Consider the following 6,876-nt stretch of genomic DNA (forward strand, 5'->3'; position numbering starts at 1 on the left):
TCCAAAGATCTTTTTAAACCTCGGTCTGTGACCAAGACAAGGGGGCATCCTCTACGCTTAGAGGAGAGGCGATTTTACCATCAACATAGACAAAGGTTCTTTACTGTAAGAGCAGTGAGACTATGGAACTCTCTGCCGCAGGAGGTTGTTATGGCGGACTCTATGTACATGTTCAAGAGAGGCCTGGATGACTTTCTGGAGAGAAAAAATATCACGGGTTACGGGGATAAAACATTTATTTAATTCTTAAAGGTTGGACTTGATGGACTTGCGTCTCCTTCCAGCCTTATATACTATGATACTATGATACCTCTATACAGGTCACCGACTTGTTCTGAGGACTGGACCTTCTATCCCTCTATACAGGTCACTGACTTGTCCTGAGGACTGGACCATCTACACCTCTATACAGGTCACTGACTTGTCCTGAGGTCTTTTCCTAAGGATTTTTCCTTAACCACTGTAAATGTTAATTTATCTTTGAAGACTTTCATGAATCATGGAGTTGCTTGTGGATGACTGCAGGTGTCTATGGCTCATATATAAGGGCTCGTTCACATTGGCTTTGCTGCTCAGCTTCAGTTGTGTTGTGTCTCCATTTTTCTTCAGTTTAGTCTCCCAAAACAACTCATCATTGCACAACAGACGTGAAAAAGAATGCCAATGTGATGGAGCCCTAAAGGTTCATTGATCAGATTAGATGTTCACATCATTGAAGACGTCCGGGGATTGGTGAGAACTAGAGATGAGCGAACATACTCGTCCAAGCTTGATGCTCGTTCGAGCATTAGCGTACTCGAAACTGCTCGTTGCTCGGACGAGTATTTCGCCAGCTCGAGAAAATGGCATCTCCCGCCGTTTTGCTTTTTGGCGGCCAGAAACAGAGCCAATCACAAGCCAGGAGACTCTGCACTCCACCCAGCATGACGTGGTACCCTTACACGTCGATAGCAGTGGTTGGCTGGCCAGATCAGGTGACCCTGGGATAGACTAGCCGCTGCCCGCGCTGCTCGGATCATTCTGTGTCTGGATGCCGCTAGGGAGAGAGCTGCTGCTGGTCAGGGAAAGCGTTAGGGTGTTCTATTAGAATAGTGTTAGGCAGGAGTGATTCTACAAGAACCCAACAGCCCTTCTTAGGGCTACAATAACGTTTTATTTTACTTTTTTTTGGTTTGCTTGTGGCTGGGCTTGCTGCCATTAGTAGTGCAGCTAGTACCATATTGTGAGTAATTTGCAGGGAGACCTGCGACCATTGTGTTTAGCTCTTAGTGGCACACATATCCACCTCAAACACCGAAGTGGGACAATTTATTAGGGGTTTGATTTGAATTAGGCAGAGTCTGCTGATTTATTTATTTTTTACGTTTATTTCTCTGGCACTGCACAAAATCCAGTTGTGTGCTGTCAGTGTAGGTTAGAAACTAGCCATAGCAATAGGATAGCATCGTTTTGTTTTAAAAAAAAAAACACAAAAAACACACACAAAAAAAAAATTGAAGTTTACACTTTAATTTTGAAAATGTTTAACCTGAGGGCTAGGGGTAGAGGACGAGGGCGGGGACGTGGGCGTCCAATTACTGCAGGGGTCAGAGGCTGTGGTCCTGGGCGGGGTGAGACACCACCTGCTGATGAGGGAGCAGGGGAACGCCGCAGAGCTACACTCCCTAGGTTCATTATGTCTCAAGTTACTGGGACTCGTGGTAGAGCACTGTTGAGGCCAGAACAGTGCGAACAGGTGATGTCGTGGATTGCGGACAATGTTTCTAGCCATTTGTCCACTAGTCAGTCTTCCACGCAGTCCACCCATGTCACCGAAACCAGCACTCCTCCAGCTCCTCCATCTCAGCCTCCTTCCCCCCAGTCTGCCCCCTCCCACCAAAATTTGGCATTTGAACCGGCATACTCTGAGGAACTGTTTTCTGAACCCTTCCCACAGTCACAAACCACTTGTCCGGTTGCTGCTGAGCAATTTTCCGATGCCCAGGTTTTCCACCGGTCGCAGTCTGTGGGTGATGATGACATTATTGACGTAGTGGAAGAAGTGTGTAAAGAGGTGTCGGACGATGAGGAGACACGGTTGTCAGACAGTGGTGAAGTTGTTGTCAGGGCAGGAAGTTCGAGGGGGGAGCAGACTGAGGGATCGGAGGATGATGAGGTGACAGACCCAAGCTGGGTTGATAGGCCGGGTGAACACAGTGCTTCTGAGACGGAGGCGAGTCCTATAGCAGAACAGGTTGGAAGAGGCAGTGGTGGGGCCAGACGGAGAGGCAGGGCCAGAGCTGGTGCATCAGCGCCAAATGTTGCCCGTAGTCAAGCTCCCGTGGCGAGGGCTAGATTTTCAGAAGTCTGGAGGTTCTTTAAAGAAACACCGGATGACCGACGGACTGTGGTGTGCAACCTTTGCCAAACCAGGATCAGCAGGGGTTCCACCACTACTAGCTTAACTACCACCAGTATGCGCAGGCATATGAATGCTAAACACCCCACTCAATGGCACCAAGCCCGTTCACCTCCGGCCGGGCACACCACTGCTCCTTCCCCTGTGTCATCTGCTAGTCAGCCCCCTGCCCAGGACCACGGCCCAAACACCTCCAGTGCGAAAACCCCATCTTCGCCTCCACGATCCTCCACAGCATCCACCAGCGTTCAGCTCTCCATACCCCAGACGCTGGAGTGCAAAAGGAAGTATAGCGCAACCCACCCACACGCCCAAGCCCTCAACGTCCACATCTCCAAGTTGCTTAGCCTGGAGATGCTGCCCTATAGGCTGGTAGAGACCGAGGCCTTTCGAAACCTCATGGCGGCGGCCGCCCCTCGGTATTCCGTCCCCAACCGCCACTACTTTTCCCGATGTACCGTCCCAGCCCTGCACAAGCACGTGTCAGAGAACATCATCTGTGCCCTCACCAATGCCGTTTCTGACAAGGTCCACCTGACCACGGACACGTGGACGAGTGCTGCCGGGCAGGGCCACTATATATCGCTGATGGCACATTGGGTTAACTTGGTGGAGGCTGGGACCGAGTCTGACCCTGGGGCTGGTCATATACTGCCGACGCCGAGAATTGCGGGGCCTACCTCGGTCCAGGTCTCAAAGGCCTACTATGCCTCCTCCTCCTCCCACCCCTCCTCCACCTCCTCCTCCTCCGAATTACCATCCGTGGGCATGGCGCCATCAGTCGGTAGCTATAGGCACAGCAGCAGTGCCGTCGCTAAGCGACAGCAGGCGGTGCTCAAACTGCTGAACCTAGGCGATAAAAGGCACACCGCCCAAGAGCTATTACAGGACATCAAGGCGCAGACCGATCTGTGGCTGGCACCGCTGAACCTGAAGCCAGGCATGGCTGTGTGTGACAACGGACGTAACCTGGTGGCGGCTCTGCTACTCGGCAGACTGACACATGTGCCATGCCTGGCCCATGTGTTAAATCTCATAGATCAGCGTTTCCTCAAGACATACCCCAATCTGCCTGATTTGCTCACGAAGGTGCGCCGCATCTGTGCGCATTTCAGGAAGTCCAGCACAGATGCTGCCACTCTCAGGACAGCGCGGCGCCGCCTCCAACTGCCCGCTCACCGACTCTTGTGCGACGTGCCCACGAGGTGGAATTCAACATTAACCATGTTATCCAGAGTTTACCAGCAGCGCAGAGCGATTGTAGACTGCCAGATGTCAACTTCCACCAGAACTGGTAGTCAGGTCAGTCAGCTTCCTCAAGTCTACAATGAGGAGTGGACGTGGATGTCTGATATCTGTCAGGTGCTGAGTAACTTTGAGGAGTCAGTGGCGATGCCGCCATCATCAGCCTCACCATCCCGCTGCTTGGCCTGTGGAAAAACTCTCTGGTCAGCATGAAGTCGGAAGCTTTGCGCTCATCACAAGAGACGGGGGAAGAAGATTCCCTTGTTGATAGCCAAAGCACCCTTAGGTCTGATTCTCAGCGCATATCGGAGGAGATGGAGGAGGATGAGGAGGAAGAGGAGGAGAATGTTGGCGAGACAGAAGAGGGGACCATTGTTCAGTCCTTCACTGTTCAGCGTGTATGGGCAGAAGAAGAGGAGTTGGAGGAGGAGGAAATGGAGAGTCAGGCCAGTGAGGGGAGTGAATTCTTGCGCGTTGGGACTCTGGCGCATATGGCAGATTTCATGCTAGGCTGCCTATCCCGTGACCCTCGCGTTCAAAGAATTTATTCCAGCACCGATTACTGGGTATTCACTCTCCTGGACCCACGGTACAAGCAAAATCTTTCTCTCTCATCCCTGGAGAGGAAAGGAGTGTGAGAATGCATGAATACCAGCAGGCCCTGGTGCACAAGCTGAAACAGTATTTCCCTTCTGACAGCGCTAGCGGCAGAGGGCGTACTTCTGCGGGACAAGTAGCGAGGGAGAGTAGGCGAGCAGGCAGCTTGTCCAGCACTGGCAGGGGTACGCTTTACAAGGCCTTTGCCAGTTTTATGTAACCCCAGCAAGACACTGTCACCTGTCCCCAGTCTCGGCAGAGTAGGGCTGATCGTTACAGAAAGATGGTGAGGGAGTACGTAGCTGACCATACCATCGTCCTAAATGATCACACAGCTCCCTACAACTACTGGGTTTCAAAGCTGGACATGTGGCACGAACTGGCGCTGTACGCCTTGGAGGTTCTTGCCTGCCCTGCCGCTAGCGTGTTGTCCGAGCAGGTTTTCAGTGCAGCTGGTGGCATCATCACCGATAAGCGTACACGCCTGTCGACTGACAGCGCTGACGGGCTGGCGCTTAACAAGATGAATAAAGCCTGGATTTCTCCGGATTTTCATTCTCCACCAGGTGAAAGAAGCTCAACCTGAATAATGTATGCACTCCTCCTCCTCATTGTCCTCCTTCTCCTCCTCTTTGTACACTAAAGCAGAGGAAACTGGCTATTTTTTGCCAGGGCCAACTGGCTCTAGCTATAGTACTCTATGTATTTAATTTTTCTGGAGGGCCACCTACCCGGTCCTCTGTTTTAAACAATTTTTGGGAGTGCCACATCCAGGCACTTAATCTATTTAATTTTTCTGGAGGACCATCTACCTGCTCCTCTGGTTTGAAAACTTTTTTGGACTGCCACATACAGGCACTATCCAAATTAAATTGTCTTCATAGCAGCCTCCACATGTCGTCTTTTTAGCTGGCTCCACACGTTGTCTCCATTGCTACCTCCACACGTCATCGCCATAGCTGCCTCCAAAAGTCGTCCATATAGCTGCCTCCATACATGGTCCCCTTATCAAACAAGCTGTGTCAGGCAGAATTTTGGGTTGTTTTCATGGATTCCACATCAAACTTGTTAACTTTGTCGCCACCCTGCTGTGTAATCCACAAAATATACTGGCAAACTTTTATCATTTGCCGATATTATTTCAGCGCTTCTTGCGCATCTGTTTACATTCCCCTCACCTGCCATATCCCAAACTACTACACTTGATCTTATACAAAAGGTTCTTAGAAGTGCTGTTTGGGGAGTAGCCTAGAGACAGGGGCTTGGACAGGCGAAAGCTCGCCTGGCAGTGGACCGCCAGCTCCATCCCAAGATTAGGCAGCCTCAGAGGCATCCATGCATGCTGCCCCTGCTGTTTCCTGTCCATTTTGCCTCCACAGCGTCCACCAATGTCTCTCAATTCCAATTTCAACTCTCTATACCCCAGACGCTGGAGCACGAGAGGATATGCAGCACATCATCCCCTTATCAAACGAGCTATGTCAGGCAGAATTTTCAGGTGTTTCACCAGATACATAATGGAACTCGGCGCATCTGTCGCCGCCATGCTGGAGACCTGAAGTTGTAATCATAGCAGCGCAATATGGATGTCCCATACTGTCACTCTTAATCATGGAAGTCGTCTCCATGGCTGCCTCCACATGTCGTCCCCTTATCAAAAGAGCTGTGTCAGGCTCATTTTTCGGGTGTTTCACCAGATACGTTATGGAACTTGGTCACTATGTCGCCACCATGCTGTGTTATCGACTAAATATACCGTCAACCTTCTTGCTCACCTCCTTTGGTGAAACCTGAGTCCATTTAGGGTATGTCGCCATGACACTCTCTAGCCTGCCGCCGCTGCCTCTGCATGCCGTCCCCTATAGTGTCAGGGTCAATTATTGGATGTTTTAGATGCTATCTAGCTTCATTCGGTCACTCTGTCATGGCCATGCTGTTGCCCATAATTTTGGCATAATGGTGCGATTAAGCAGCCTCAGAGGCATCCATGCATGCTGCCCCTGCTGTTTCCTGTCCATTTCCGTGGTGTTTCCATCCTTTTCTGAGGTTCCCAGGTGTTTGGCCAAGCTTCCCTGTGCAGAGCCTTGGTCCCCTTGAAAAATGTTCGAGTCTCCCATTGACTTCAATGGGGCTCGTTATTCGAGACGAGCACTCGAGCATCGGGAAAAGTTTGTCTCGAATAACGAGCACCCGAGCATTTTAGTGCTCGCTCATCTCTAGTGGGGACACTTGTTCTTCATATAAACTCTTTTATAACTTTAGAGACCCATTGGTCAATGTTGATGTCCTCTGCTGAGCTGATACAGAGCAGTGGGTGCAGTAATGCAGAGGTTGCATCTAAAGCCTCATCCTTCAGATTTATCTGTCTGGGAGCTTCTTGTGTTACTATCAGTTTCCCTCGAGGAAGATTTGGTCATTTTCAGTTCAAAAGATAAACTATGGCTAGAGGTTCTCCGTATCCAAATGTCTATTCCTCTCGCCTCTGCCATAACTTTACATCCGGCTAGATCCACCACTGTATGGGGCCCTCTACACTCTGGGGCCACAAGCAATGGAATGAATTATGGGTAAATCCACCCTTCCATCACATGGTGGAAAAACTCAACAATGACCTTATTGTTACATTACTTGAGTCT

The sequence above is a fragment of the Engystomops pustulosus genome, chromosome 8, assembly GCF_040894005.1.
Source record: "Engystomops pustulosus chromosome 8, aEngPut4.maternal, whole genome shotgun sequence".
NCBI lineage: Eukaryota > Metazoa > Chordata > Amphibia > Anura > Leptodactylidae > Engystomops > Engystomops pustulosus.